Source organism: Carassius auratus, chromosome 38 (genome assembly GCF_003368295.1).
Source record: "Carassius auratus strain Wakin chromosome 38, ASM336829v1, whole genome shotgun sequence".
NCBI lineage: Eukaryota > Metazoa > Chordata > Actinopteri > Cypriniformes > Cyprinidae > Carassius > Carassius auratus.
The window spans coordinates 10,053,882-10,069,371 of NC_039280.1; the positions used below are offsets into that span (position 1 = coordinate 10,053,882).

The following is a 15,490-nucleotide window of genomic DNA, read 5'->3' on the forward strand; positions in this document are numbered from 1 at the left end:
TCATCAACAGTTAAATTGAAAGTGGTTGCAAAGTGTAATAAACATGCTGTCACTTTGATTTTAGTTAAAAATCACTAAACAAAAATGTACCTTTTCTATTTTAATTAGTTAAAATTGTTTACAGATACAGTAAAGCCCAACATCATGCTCTTACCTATAAAAAACATCCGATTTTATTGTCAAGTGTCTGTCTGGATCTCTGTCTCAGAGCCGAGCTCTTCAGTCAGTCAATCGGATCGATGTCTTTAATATCAGTATAGATATATAGAGCGCAACCATAAAAAGATTTAGAAATATCTAGATGTTCAATTTGACTCAACTGGCGACTCGGTTCGTCTACAGAGCGGGTCTGCCTTGGGTTGCGACATGAATGTGAACTTTCCTAAGATCGCAGCGACCGCCAGACAACAATGCACGAATACACGTATGACTGTTGCCTCTGCTATGTGCAACATCAGTGACGCCGCGGCGTTTCCACGCCACTTACATGATCTCAGTTATTTATGAATAAGCTCCGCGCTTACCTCGTCTACTTCAAGTGGAGGAATAAACTGAAGCATCGGGATGGATCTTTGTTTTATTGGTGACAGTCGGCCCCGATAAAACTCTCGCAAGCTGATGAGAAAGGTCGGCAGTGAGTTTGTGGAGAGAGAAAAGGACAGGAGACTATCCGCGAACCCGGAGTCCGTCACTATGACCGACACATACGCCTTCCAATGCGAATGACGTCGAGAGAGACTTTAACTCGACTACACAGAGCCTGGCCTCGGAAAAGTCCAACCCCCTACACACGCAAGCACAGCCTCCACGCGTCCACCCACTAACTCTCGGGCTTTGACTCAAATACTATCTCGCTGCCTTCCTAGACAGCGTCACGGGCGCGTCGCGAGACACTTGCGCGAGCTGAACTGACGCCGAACGCGTCTGTGATGAAGTAGGCAGCTTAATAGGTCTCGAGACATGATCCTATTCTATCTTTACTATAACATATAGAAATGGGACTAACAAAAGTTTTTGTAGTCGACATGTCTTGTTTCATCTGAAACTAATATCGCCTGAAGCTCTGCTTAGTCTGCAGAAAATGTGAAGTGACAACTTCAACAGGTCAAACTAAATTTCATATTAAACAGTTTTATTTTATTGTATTCTAAGGGGTTTAGATTTTTTTACTCAAATGTGTGACCATTTAAATCGCAGATTTGTGTACTTTTATATGTTTTCTTAGAATAAGCATAAAATAGCCTAAATTTAAAAATAAAATAAAAACTACAGAAGTATGCGTGATAAGGTTGCATTTTTATCCTAATTTAAGCTGTCGGTCAGTACAGGCTAGCAAGAGAAGGGAAATATTTGTTTGATCATTTTTAGTTAAGTAAAAGGGTTGAAGGCTGAGCATGAGGAATGCAGTCAACATGACAGTTTGTGTTAACATTGTGATTATTCACTGCCATGCTGTAAAAAGCGTCAAATCATGATATTATTTTACTTTTTTTTTTTTTTTTTTTTTTTTTTTTAAGGTTTTTGTAATGGATGGGGCTCATGATTTAAAAAGGTTGTATACAAAATGTTGGACACCACTGAATATTGAATTTTTTATCGTTAAAAGATTATCAAAAATCTTTTTAATGCATACAACAAATCAGAATTAATCCATGTGATACCAAAGTGTACTGTCATACAAAGGCTAGAAAAAGATATTTGAGTGCATATAATGAAAAAGGGTTTGTTTAAGAAGAGTGAGCATATTAGAGAGCAATATGCATGCTCGACTTATAGTTCCCAACAGCTGCATACTGTATGACCTTACTGATGATCCTATAGAGGCCTCAAGCTATAGAACTGCCACCACATGGCAAGGACAAGCACTGCATTACTCATAACCTGCTTTATACTGTAACCCTGTAAATTAATACTCCAGCTGTATAATAACAGTTAAACATAAGACAGTTAAATCAAACAATATGATTTAAATTTATAATAAACAGTTCACAAATTTGTTGCCAGCATCAAGCATATCTGATGCAAAAATTCATCCTTTAAAATTATCTTAATGATTGTTCTGCCAGATATAAATACACATCATTTTAAACTGGACACAAGATGACATATGAGATCATAAAAGTTGCACGCTTCTTTTAAGCAATGCATCATCCCGGAATAAAATGCTTCACCGTCTGCCCTTATTTTTAGACTTGATTCCCTGTATTTATGTGGCAATTAAGCATTATTTCCAAAGTAAATACACAATTCAAAACACATAAATAAACTTTACTCTCTCTCCAAGGGAACCAACTAACACAGTTTGCACACTTCAGCAATGCAGTGTGATTTATTGCCACCACTGCAATAACACAGGGCACATTTCCATACAAGTGTACACCGTTCATGTACCATTGCCAGTGTATTTGGCAACAAGGCATTATGGCAGGCACAACGCTCACCTATTTTAAGTCAGCAGCGTGCTTAGGTTTAGGATGTTGCCTGCTCAAATGTTAGAGAAAGTCTTACATATTGCACAAACAAAAAACAACAGTGAACTGCACAAAACATACTAACTTTATTAAACATCTGAAGCCACATACACGTCTCACACTTCTCGAGAGCTATGGCTCTGAAATTTCCCACATTAAAACAGCACTGGAGTGAATGTGAGACAAAAAGCAGTGGTGTGAATCCATGTTCCTGTGTCTATCTCCGCGTAGTTATAAATGAGGAGGAGAGAGCTGAGCAGAAGGGTGGTTCTAAATAAAGATTTCAGGTCAAAAACAGGAAATGGCTCAGTTAGCAGTCGAGGTAGGACGGAGTAGTGCTGGCCGCTGGGCGGCATCTACAACATCCCCTTTGTTCCCCCACACTACAAGCAAGGAAGCGCAGCCCGTCCCATTTCTATCTCTCTACCCCCATCTCCCTGTGTCTCTCTCTCTCTCCCCTCCCTTTCTCTCTCCCTCCGGATCTCTCCTGCCTTTCTTTACGAAGCCTGCCTCATACGTTGTGACAGTGTATGATCATTTGTTGTGAGAACATCCCAACAATTGCCTCTTCAGCAAGAGCGTTGAACATGGCATGAACAGTGTGGGCATCCATTCAAAAAACATATGAGTCATTACCCAATAATGAGCAACTGCTTTATTTCCTGAGATAATCCTACTATGATGTGCAACTCTTTTGTATTTAAAGGGATAGTTAACTCAAAAATTTAAATGTAATCATCATTTACTCAACCTCATGTTGTTCCAAACCTGTATGAATTTCTTTCTTCTTTTGAACACAATAGAACATATTCTGAAGAATGTGTGTAACAGTTGCTGGTAGCCATTGACTTACATAGTATAGAAAAAGTCAATGGCTACCAGCAACTAAAAGGTTATCAAAAATCTTTTGTTTTCTTTTGAACAACTTAATTGAGAGTTTAGACAGGATTTTCATTTTTTGTTTAAGTTGAGAAACAAACAAACAAACAAAACTCTTATAAAGTTTTCATTATATACAGTCCTAAAAATAAAGATTCCAAAAGGGGGTTTCAGAAGTACATAAAACATTTATTTTTAAGAGTGTACTCAGACAGACAGACAGATAGATAGATCATTATCAAAGGACAAAAAAAAACTGTCATAATTTACTCAGCTTCATGTCATTCTTACCTTTATGAATTTCTGTGGAACAAAAAAGAATATTTTGAAGAATGGTTTTGTCCATATAATGAAGGTCAATGGGGTTCAAAACAAACTGGACAAAAATCCCTTTAAAATATCTTCTTTATGGTTCCACAGAAGAATGGTTTGGAACATCATGAGGATGTTAAGTGAGTAAGTACTGCCAGAATTTTAATTTTTGGGTGAACTGTCCCTTTAATTGAAAAGCTTCAAAACAACAGGTCATGCATGTCTGAGGTACAACATGAAGCCCTCTTCTCATGATTTGATGACAGATATTTGGTGTTGATATCACCAAAAGTGGTGTGAAATCACTCTATTACACACAGTCATGCAAATAAAAGAGCTGCTTGATTGCAGTGCTGTTCATTACAAGCCTCTTCAGGGTCCCAGTGACACAGAGACACAGGGTTCTGGTGCCAGCAGAAACGGCACTAACTAAACTCCTGCTAAACCCACCCCTCCACACCACAGTCCACTCCACTCCTCCTCTACACTCCGTTGAGTACCCTTGGCACGTCTGTCTCCCCTCATTGTCTAATTTGGCTCATTATCACGCAGACACACTTCAGCAAGGGGTGCTCCCTCATCTTAACCTCATATCTGATTGCGGCCATTGATAAATACCTGTTTAAATCAGTGGCCTGAAAGAATCCCATATGGAAAAAATGATACATCATATTAAAAAGTATTTATATATGTGTGTGTGTGTGTGTGTGTGTGTGTGTGTGTGTGTTACATTTTCCTTACAGCAGCCTACATTTAGGCTTTATTCTAAATTATTTATTTTTATTCAAATGTGTTTTGTTCACATGTTAAAGACAAATAAAGTTACAAACAAATACAAAACAAAAAGGTTTTCTTCAAACATGACATATGTAAATGTATTTTCTGGGATGGATTTGTTTTGCTGAATTTTCAGCAGTCATTACTCTAGTTTTCAGCGTCACATGATCCTTCAGAAATCATTCTAATATGCTGATTACCTGAAGAAACATTTTGTATTATTATCAGTTGAAAACAGTTGTGCTGCTTAACATTTTTCTGAATTCTTTGATGAATAGGAAGTTCAAAAGTACAGCATTTATTTAAAACCGAAACCTTTTGTAACATGACTTCACTGTTACTTTGGATCATGCAACCTTGCTAAACAAAAGTATTTATTTAAAAAAAAAAATTAAAGTTTCTGTGCAATTACATAAGTTTCGCATATCTTTTCTTGTCTCATGACTCATGAGTATGAGCATGTTAAAACACGTTTCAATAGCACTGGGATTGAAAAAAGTACTATCCATTGCTCTATGTGAAACAGAAAAAAAAGTAAGAGTTCATCTAAACTGTCTGTTTCACTGACTCCGTTTAAAACAGATTCAATTATTTGGCATGACTCAGAATAAAGAAAGTCAAAAGTTCTCTGTGTGACATTGCTCATACATTAATATATATATATATATATATATTCTTAAATATATCCAAGTAAAGATTACTGTTTATTACCATTCAGTGGTATATTGATTATAAATAAAATATCAATCAAGCTTTTTTGTTTCAGCTATTCAAAAATGCTATATTTTATTTTGAAACATTTGGCAACAAAGTCTGTGAAAATATATTGTCTTGACTATATTGCCCAGCCAGTAGTGGCCATGGAAGGTCAGAAGTCAAAACCGGTCTGAAATCTGATTCCCTTTTTTCTTCATTTATTTATTATTCATTGTGGTTGGCCCATGTCTGAGGTGCACCACGTGCCAGGCTGTCAGACAAGCATGACATGAATCTCCCCTATGCGAATCCAGCTGCCCACTTTCCCTATGGCCAAGTCTATCGCATTTCCCTCTTGTACCGCCTCCACATCAGAATCAGACCCTCACGACCCAACTCCTCTTACTGCATACATGTGCAGAGCAATGCTACACACCCTGAGTCATGCAACATTTCAGAAAGAGAAACCTGGAGGGAAAACGGAGAGATATGAGAATGTGTGTGCATAGCACTCTTGCCTTGCAGGAAGTGGGTAGGTAAAGAAGAGGGGACAAGATAAAGCGCAGAAACACAAAGAACTCGCATATTTAATTATAGGGATCATCTTAACACGAGCAAGCGCAGGAATTTACAAGAAAGCCTACTAGCAACGCTGTGATAACAGTTATTTTAAAATAAACAGAAAATGCGATCGCTGGATAACAATCATCATCTCAATAGCAAGGAAACAGAAGATAAATGAAAAAGGGTTATTGTAAGTCATCCATCACTGCTCTCCCTAAGGTGCTGTGTATTAAGCAAAGAACAGCAGGCCATGCCATGAGGCGTGCTGTGCTTTAAGAAAAAAAAAATGGAAAGAACGCTGAACTTTGTGTACACACTTGTGTTTTATCCCATTTCCATGGTGATTATGCAGAACAATATTGATATAACACAGCGTTTTCCAACCCTCCTCCAGACATTAGTAGGTTTGCACGTCTCACATGAACATACGCTCACATAAATACACTTACACACCCGGGTTGGAGCAAAACCAATGCAGTGATGGTTGTGGTTTTGGAAGTGGACTCCATATATGACAGGACACCATACATCATGCTGTTTTTCTCTTTCATTCTGTGACTCTCCTGGCTGGGGCTGGAGAACTTCAAAACGCTCAAGATGTGTTTATTGGGAGCCAAATTTTTGAGTGGACACAAAGACCCAGAATGAGCGGAAAGGTCCTACATTAATGGCATGATGTTTTGGCACAGAACATATTCAGTAAAATCCGGCAGGAAAAGGAAGATATTTCATTAAAGGTTGGTGCCATGACTAAAAGGAAATTTTCTGTGGGAGGATAAAGAGATAATAATTCAGCATGAATATGAAGGAAAAGGGTCAATGACACGACACACTTTGTTTTATCTGCATCTATTAATTTATTTGAAATTCTTTAACTCATGCAATGACTTGACTGACTATCAGTTTCATTTGGATAAATAAAAAATCATTTTGACACATTTTTTGGGAGGCATAATGAGGTGGGATATGGGACAGGTTTATTGTTATGGGTTGGTTAAAGTGTAAGGAATGGATCAATAGTGTAATTATAAATGTAATAACAGAGATTAAGTAATTATAGATGTAATTACACACAGGTATTTTTAAAAATACAAGTACAATGTAAAAAACGCACAAGTACACAATAACACTGTACCAAACGATCCGTTTAAATGTAAGTACATAGTAAGGCCACTTAATATAAAGTGGGACCCAAAAAAAACTTTTTTTAAAAGGAAACCAAATTAAGCAGAATCTTTTATTATTATATCTAAACAAAATTATTGTGTAAAACATAAAACAGGAAAGATATCAGTAGAAGACCCTTGTTAGAGTCAATAGGTCTCCTAAAATCTAAAATAATTTGACCTTTTTAATGCCAAGCCAAAGTTGTAAAACATCATGTAGTTATTCATTGTATTTGTAAAAAACAACTATATATTTAAGAGTGTTATTGACAATAAAGATTAAGATTATTCTCACATGTACAGTATTCAAGGTGTAAGGAAAATACTTGAAATATCCACACCACATTAAATATTTCATATCATTGATTTTAAACTTTTCTTAGTCCACTTAACAAGTGCATTTCTATTTTTTTCCATGTTGTTGTACACTCACATATTTGTCACTGGCACTTTCTCTGAGTGTGTCTGTGAGTGTGTACACTGGCTCCATCAAAACTTTATCACGTGTGCTTGTGAGTAATTTGCCATAATGTCTGTAAATAATGTGTTTGAATGAAAACATAATTACATGGGCGAGCACGAAAACTAAGCAAGTCTTTCTGGTGTGTGTCTGTGCACTTAATGCCCAATGAATGATTGCATTCCTATTGTGCTATTCATAGACTCACGACTAATGTAACAGTACCAAACCCAAGTTGAGAGAGACGGTAATTGCAGAAAACAGGTACGTTTCTACAGCGGTCACACTTGACGGCAAACATTCTCCTTTCATGATTTGCCTTTTTTTCTCCGGCTGACTAATTCAATAAACATTCCAGCATCGTACATTGCACTGTCTGCAAACTTTGAAACTGTTTTCTCTAAACATTGGATATTTGTCTTTCTCACATCAGGCAGTTGTTTGATAGGGTACAGTTGTTTGATCCATGGTACAGGCGGCATGAATTTATTAATATTAGTCACAGCTGAAGATGGTCTGAGTCATAAAAAAACATGTTTTCACCAACATGGCTTCAAACTAACAGACATAATAGAAGAAGTAGAAGAAGAAGAAGAAGAAGTAGAAGAAGTAGAAGAAGAAGAAGAAGAAGAAGAAGAAGAAGAAGAAGAAGAAGAAGAAGAAGAAGAAGCGAAAAACAGCAGGTTTCAAATGAAGACGATTGAATGTCTTAATGAAAAACAACTCATAGCAAAAAGCAATCATTTTGGTATTTAGGGCTTCTGCATGCCAGCACCTCCGTATTCAACATGTCTCTTTGTGGAGCTCCTAAAGAATGTCTTAAATCCCAATTTCTATGTTCTTCTTTTTTTCCCCCCTGTTTAATTTTGGTATTCTGTGGTCCACTGCTTCAGTTATTTTAGTTTCTGTTTACTTGCTGAAAACACTTCAGCATTTGTTGCCGTGTATGCTCCCTCTGAAATGGCCTGTTGAAGAGAATGAAGCCACAGATGTCACTAAGAACATCAAACACCGAAAAATGAAAGGCACCAGAGTGCTTGGGATTGTGGGTAATGAAATGATTGGACAACCCTGGACCAATGCCACTAATGAGATGTCACTTGGGATAAGAGCTTCACCAACAATCACTGATCACAATTTGATGTTCTCAGTATCAATATTAGCCAAATTCAGAGTTTGATGACCCAATTTATGTCCTGTAAAACAGAAAAATGAGACAATAATTACATATCTGCAGTCCAGACTCCCTTGAGCCAGGCCATTTATGGGTACATTGTTCAGCCTGGTCAGTGTGGTTGTTCGAGGAGCACAGTGGCGTGATCTTTGCGGTGGGTGCGTATGAGTTGTCTGTTTACAATGGATGGAGGAAGACCCCTATGGAGAGAGTTTGCTGCTCCAATAACTAAGGTCCAGACACACAACTCTGCAACACAAACATTACGGTCTCTATGATTCTCGTGCTGAACATTTTAGTCAGAACTACTGAGCTCCTAATCTATAGCCCTCCCTTTGTTGAACATGTAGTCGTTCAGTGAAGTCTGTGAAGTAAGTTGACAGGATAATTCTTCATGCAAAATCAAAAATACTGCCATGGTTTTATAACATTTAAGACAAAGATACACCTGAAAGATTTAAGTTATGCACAAAGTAAAACTGGTCTCAAATGCAATTAATCTGTCAATTAATCAACAGTTGAATGTTTGTAATTTTAATTTTCTTTCTTTTTTTCTTTTTCTTTTTTTTGCTGTTTTTGCCATTATTGTGAGAGAGGGGGGATGGGATTGGCAAAGAGCTGGGACCCAAACTCGGGTCGCCTGAAGCACAACAGTGCATGCTGTATGTCGGTGTGCTTGCTGCCCACGAGGCTATTGGCAACTAAAATTGAGAAATTTGATATTAAAACAGTAGTTTGTAGGAATGTTCTTTTAAAATAACACCAGTGTCTAATGGCGAGATCCTTAACTGTAAAAAGACTGTAAAAACGAATTTAAACAGCTTGAAAAACGCACATTTGAATAAATATTAATATTTATAAAATATAAAATAATTAATATTTTATATAAATTATTAACAAATACTAATACTATTGTGTAATTTTACTAAAATTGTACAATATTTTTCTATTTTAATATATTCTGAACTTTCATTTATTTCTGTGATGGCAAAGTAGAATTCTCAGCATCCATTATAGGTTAATATGCTGATTTGGTGCTAATGAATCTATTTTTCTTATTATTGTCAGTGTTGAAAACAGATTTTTAAGCATTCTTTGATGAACAGACACTCCAAAAGAACATTAATTTATAATAGCAGTAAATGTAAATGTCACTTTCAATCAGTTTTGTGCATCCTTGATAAATTATTGTATGAATTATGTATGCTCTTTCCAAAATAAATAAAATAAAATAAATACAGTTCTTTCCTGTCACTATCCACGGTATATCCATGCCTGTAACTCTCTACACCTTATTCCATTTTTGTGTGACTACATTTCCCAGGATCCTCTTCAACACAAAGCCATCTGAACTAATTTGCTTCAGAAGTCACTTTTTCTTTGTACTAATTTCACTCACTTACAAAGTGATTACCTGACCTTCGTAAGAACACTAATGCCTCCTTCAGTTAATATCAGCCTCCTTTTCCCTCTCTTTTTCCCTCTCCTGGGTCACACACACACACACACACACACACACACACACATATATTAGGCTGCTGTATCTGTGTATGTGCCTCAGGGCTTCTCCGGCAGAGTGAAAGAGAAAAGCTTTAGCTATCACAGCTGTTCCCAATGCTTTAGTCCCCATTGCTCAGCAACAGAGAACAAAACAAAAGCACATCCCTCCCCTTCAGCCCTTTCCATCTCCTCCCATCCTCTCCAGCACCACTACCACATTACGAACCGTTCGCTGTGCTCCGGCTCACTCTCTCTCATACACACACACACACACACACACTTCTGTCCTCATACCCTCACCCCTCCCACCATCCTCACACACAAACACCAAGTCCTTTGTCCACATTCACTTGGCAAAATATATATTCTGCACTAAGAGTGATTAGGAGTCTTGCCAGAACAGTAGTATGAACAGTAGACAACTCGTGTTCTGTTGAAACAAACCCAACTAAAGCTCCACACAAACTTGTCATTTCTGTTGTTGTGTTTTACTTGCTGAGGAACTTACTAAACAAATTGTCACAAGTCTAATTTGTCAACATAAATTTGTTGCCATTTTTGAGGGTAAAAGAGTATAAACTTTACACAGACTATGTCCCAACAATGGCAGCAAAAGTCACATATATTCAGCAAATGCGTATAGACCCAGGCTAAATGTAAACATTGGGAGCAGTGAGACGAGACATTATTTTAACTGGCATGGTAAATATAACATTGGGTCGGATAATTGAAAGCATGTTAAATGCTTCTTGCCCAGTCTAAGGCAGACATATTGCTAGTCACAAAATACAGAGAGAGGGAAGCTAGACACAAATAAGCAAGGGGCCAATATTGGGCCAATATTAGTATAATAAATGTATAAAAAAAAATGATATTGACTGATACCAATATATTGCGTATCCATAGCAGGGTTTTTGATATTGACAAAAAAATTACATTCCATTGTTGAAATATCTAATGATTCAAAAAAAGAAAGGAAAACGTAATATAAATAATATGCCAGTAGGTGGCACCAAGTCACAGCTGTAATGAGTCATTGAGTCATTCATTCAAATAAGTTGTTCAAATGGCACATAATGATCACAGTATGCAGTACATTTGTATTTGAAATTATTTTGTGACCGATTAAAAGTATGTTCTATAAAATATGAATGCAGATGAAATTCAGACATACTACATCCCCATGCTGTTACTGTCATGTGACCTAGCAGTGTCAGTTGTGTCCCATTACTGCCATTCATAAATACTGTCAGATGAGATAATTAAGACACCATCCAATGCACTATTCAGAATCCTGTGGAAGTATTGGGTCATCCAGGTACTCTTTGCCTTCAATTTTCAAATACTATCATGTTTGACATATACTCTGTTTTTATCCTACTGTATAGTATTGATTTTTTATTTTATTTTGGACAAAGCAGCTATCTTTATGAATGGTAAAATGAATCACGGACTCACCCAATGTGTTCAAAAAAGATTCAAAAGTTCTGTTTTCAAATGAGAAACAGAGTGAAAACAGACAATAATGACTCCATAGTGTCTAAAATGTAAGTTAATTAATACAAACGTAATGTTTATTAAACTGTTGTCCATCAATATTATATTTATAATCACAAAGACTGTGATATTGTTTATGATCAAAAACGTATACAGGGTAATTTTATGTCCTAGTATCTTGAATTTTGGGTGTATTTTTCTTTTGTTTTGAGCATAGTGATTGAAAACACAATAACGATCAGTTCGCATGTATTGGATATTATATACATATTGCACACCCCTAATCCATGCAATACAATCTTTGGTTAATTTCCAGGTTTAAATTAGTCATTAAATCCCAGATGATCAATGTAATCGTTGACTTTTGATCCTCAATACAGGTTTGTAAAAAGACAAAGACTGACATATAGAGGGTGGTGGTGTCTGCCTGATAAACTGAAGCAAGCTGCTTTCTATCTCTTCCAAACTTTATGCTGGACACCATAATGAGGAGGATTAAAAAGAAATACAATAGGTGTCTCCTAACAGTGCTTTAAGTTTCCCAACAGCCAGGTGACAATAGGGAGGAGCAGTGCCTGTCAAACACCAGGTCACAACACTGACAACCCACCCAATCACCACGAGCAGGAGGGCGTGAATCTCATATGGCACACAGTGCCCACAGCCCATTCACACACTCAGCCATGATTTTGACCGTGACATGCTAGGTGAAGGAGTCGGATTAGATATCGAGCATCTGTTTGATGAAACGGTGAAGGCGTCTGAATGGCGTGCCTCTCTCTGAGACAGCTGCTGTGCTATTAGAGCTTCTGTAGGTGCTTCTATGGTTCACACGCCTCAACAGTGAACACAAGAGAATAACAAAATTATGAAAATATGTTTCTGTCTAAGGGATCTCAATAACCTTCACCTTTATCAGAAGTCTTCAACCATTTTCAAGGTTTGGGACCCAACGTTACACACTGCATGTTAAACTTACTTATAAAAAAAATGCCACATCAATGTATTTATACTTATGATGCTTACATATACTTAAACATCACAATTTAAATGTATTTAATGTATAAAAAGTTTTTTGTGTGGGTGTAATGAAACTTTTTGTTGAACTTAATTTTAACTTGTCATGAAAATAAAAAAGAAATCAATTTAATTAGATTTTTCTTTAATTAAAATTCACTTTTGACTTTTGTATTATTTTTACTTTAAAAAATTAAATTAAATTAAATTAAATTAAATTGTTCCAAAGCAGTTTTACAGACAGTTTTAAAGACTACCTGTTGAAGATCCTTAGTCTATAACTTTTGACTCTATTTGTATTTTTATTAAAAAGTATTAGTATCAGTGCTGTTCAAAAAACTTTCAATACATTTACACACACACACACAAAAAAATAGGCTGTCAGGCCATCGAAACGTTTCGAAAGACCAACGCTTAAAAGAGTGAACTTGCTTCAACACACCAGCTCCGTTGTTTCTATGTTAACTAAGACGCCTTTTTGTACAAGATAGTTATTTTACAGCTACTGGCGGCAGGAGAAGAGAAATTGGCTCAAAGTGGTGTAATAATAGACAGTTTTATAATAAGAGTCGAGTCGACTTTGCTCCACTCCACAGACATAATGAGGAGGCTGGACGAGAGGGCCAGGCATGTGAGAATGCACCCTTTATTCCTGCAGCTCAGAGCCTCACTAAAGCCTCTGTTGTGCGGGTTTGGCATACATTTATGACACAGGGCACCAAACCAGCACCGGTTCTGCATCTTTGACTGCAACATGGGGCTCAGATGTTAACACATGCAGCACACTGTGCAATGAGCCCACAGCAGTTAATCAGCTGATAATTACCCCACTGGTGTAAACACACTCACGAGCATAGGCACTCCTGTGGATGACAAGAGGTTTATTATTTAAGTACTCTGATAAGGTACCAAGCATGTCAAGTAATGACACCTTGTGAAATCATGGTATAAATTGAAACTAGAGTTGCACATCAAGAAATATCTGGTGTTGGTGGGAGAAAATAATAAGCTGAGGTCGGTAAACTGTTGTGTGAGAGGTTGAGGTTTGATCTTTCTTACTGTACTCAGTGTCTGATAAGATCCCAGAGACAGACACACCCACGGATTCTCCTCATCTATTATTCAATAATACCGACAATTCACAGCACAATCAGACTAGGGAAGAGACTATTTGAAAAGCAACAACAAGGCCATGTCTCTGACACACAAAGAGATCGGGCAGGATGCAGGACTAATGTCCGTGTTGGCTATCTTGCATAATGAAATGAACCAAACATAACAGATCAATAAACAATACTGTAAGAATGGTTTCAAATAAGTAATCTCTGGCAAGGCAAAACCAGAAATTAAATTCATCCTGGATGACACTGTGCCCTTCAATTGTATTTAAATGAAAACTCTGTCAGAATTTACTCACATTTATGGATAAGAATGTATTGGCTATGTATAATTGCAATAAGTGCCGGAACTTTCAAGCATCTTTCAAAAAAAGCACCAAAGAAAAACCATGCACTATATTTTATATATAGAAGAAATTATGTTTTTGGAGAAAGTTATACTCGCCAAGTCTGCATTTATTTGATTGAACATACTGCAAGATCAGTAATATTGTGAAATACAATTTAATACAAAAGAATATATATTTAACATTTTTAACATTATAAATTAATTTATAAATTTAATGCATCCTATAATAATTATAATATACATTAATATAATATACTATATATATATATAAACAAAACTTACTGACCCCAAACATTTGAACATTATAGTAATTGAGTCATTATTCACTGGCACATTAATTACGGTTCATGAGAGATATAGCAATAATTAATTTCTTTTTTTATAATTCAGGTAATCCAGTTCTTGATTTTTTTTTTCACAAATCAAAATGAATTTATCACCCAAAACTATGTGAATTTAGAAGATTTAGAATATGGCACACAATTCATATGGACTCATTTAATGGACTGCTTTAATTCATTTTTTTTAACTACTGACTATACAGACAATTCAACCAGCAGATTTAAAATTTTAGTGTTCAAAGAAAAAATAAAGAATGCCATGAAGTTACGTAAATGATGACAGAATGTTTATTTCAGAGTGAACTGTCCCTTTAAGACATGTTCACTGCAGGACAGAGAGATCTTGTATGTCCAGCAGAAGATGTGTGCTTCAGTGCTTAGTCATCAGAATTCCCCTGTTTTCTGCAATACACACAGGAGTGTATCAAAGCAACCCTCAGGGGGAAAACATACCACACACAACATTATTCAATTATTAAATACTACTGATTACATCTATATTTATTTTTCCTTAAAGTCCGCGTGAACCGGAAGTTGCAAACGACTTTTCTCCAAGGTTGTGACGTATTTTTCAGAGAGAAACAGAATACTAAATGAGGAAAATTAGTGGGTGTGGCTTTATTTTCCAACTAGCACCTGATTGGATCTAGAAAAGTAGGTGTTTAATGACAGATATCTCACAAACCCCATTTAGTGTTCTGTCCAATGGGACAGAAGTCTTTTGTGAATGCCTCAACCAAAAATGCACCTCCTCGCCATCTCTCCATTCACGCGCTGTCAATGCTAGCAAACACACAGGCAGCCTGTCTACTGTCGGTTGGAGGGGCGTGGTTACGAACGCTAAGCAGACACCCAAACCTACGTCATCAAGGAAGGTCCTCCAATGCAGAGGGGAGGGGCATTTTCAGATTTTGATTAAAGATTACAAAGCCAAAAAAACATTTTGTGTGGATTGACTTGCATGGATGAATTGTTCACCACAAAATGCTCAATTTAGGCAAACAAAGTACATATGGTCAATTTTGAGTTCAGTTAGACTTTAAAAGAAAATGTGATGTAAACAAATTTCAGAGTTACATTTTAAATGAGACTATAATGATAACACACATTTACTGCAAAGGACTGACAAATGTACAAACATACTGTATGAAACCATTCACACACTAACT

At 36.6% G+C, this 15,490-nt stretch overlaps 1 protein-coding gene across 6 annotated transcripts in view; it reads right to left on the reverse strand.

Annotated features, from left to right (window-relative positions):
• Positions 1 to 15,490, reverse strand: part of sertad2b (SERTA domain containing 2b) — a 33,164-nt gene that overhangs the window by 13,124 nt on the left and 4,550 nt on the right. For 2 of the 6 annotated variants that reach the window (XM_026223971.1, XM_026223970.1), the window contains exon 1: positions 525 to 951. The exons of 2 other annotated variants lie outside the window; for them this stretch is intronic. The gene's annotated coding sequence lies outside the window, so the exon portion shown is untranslated. Of the gene's footprint in view, positions 1 to 154; positions 489 to 524; positions 952 to 15,490 lie in introns of those variants that run through there. 2 more of the 6 variants (XM_026223975.1, XM_026223974.1) reach the window with 1 other exon arrangement.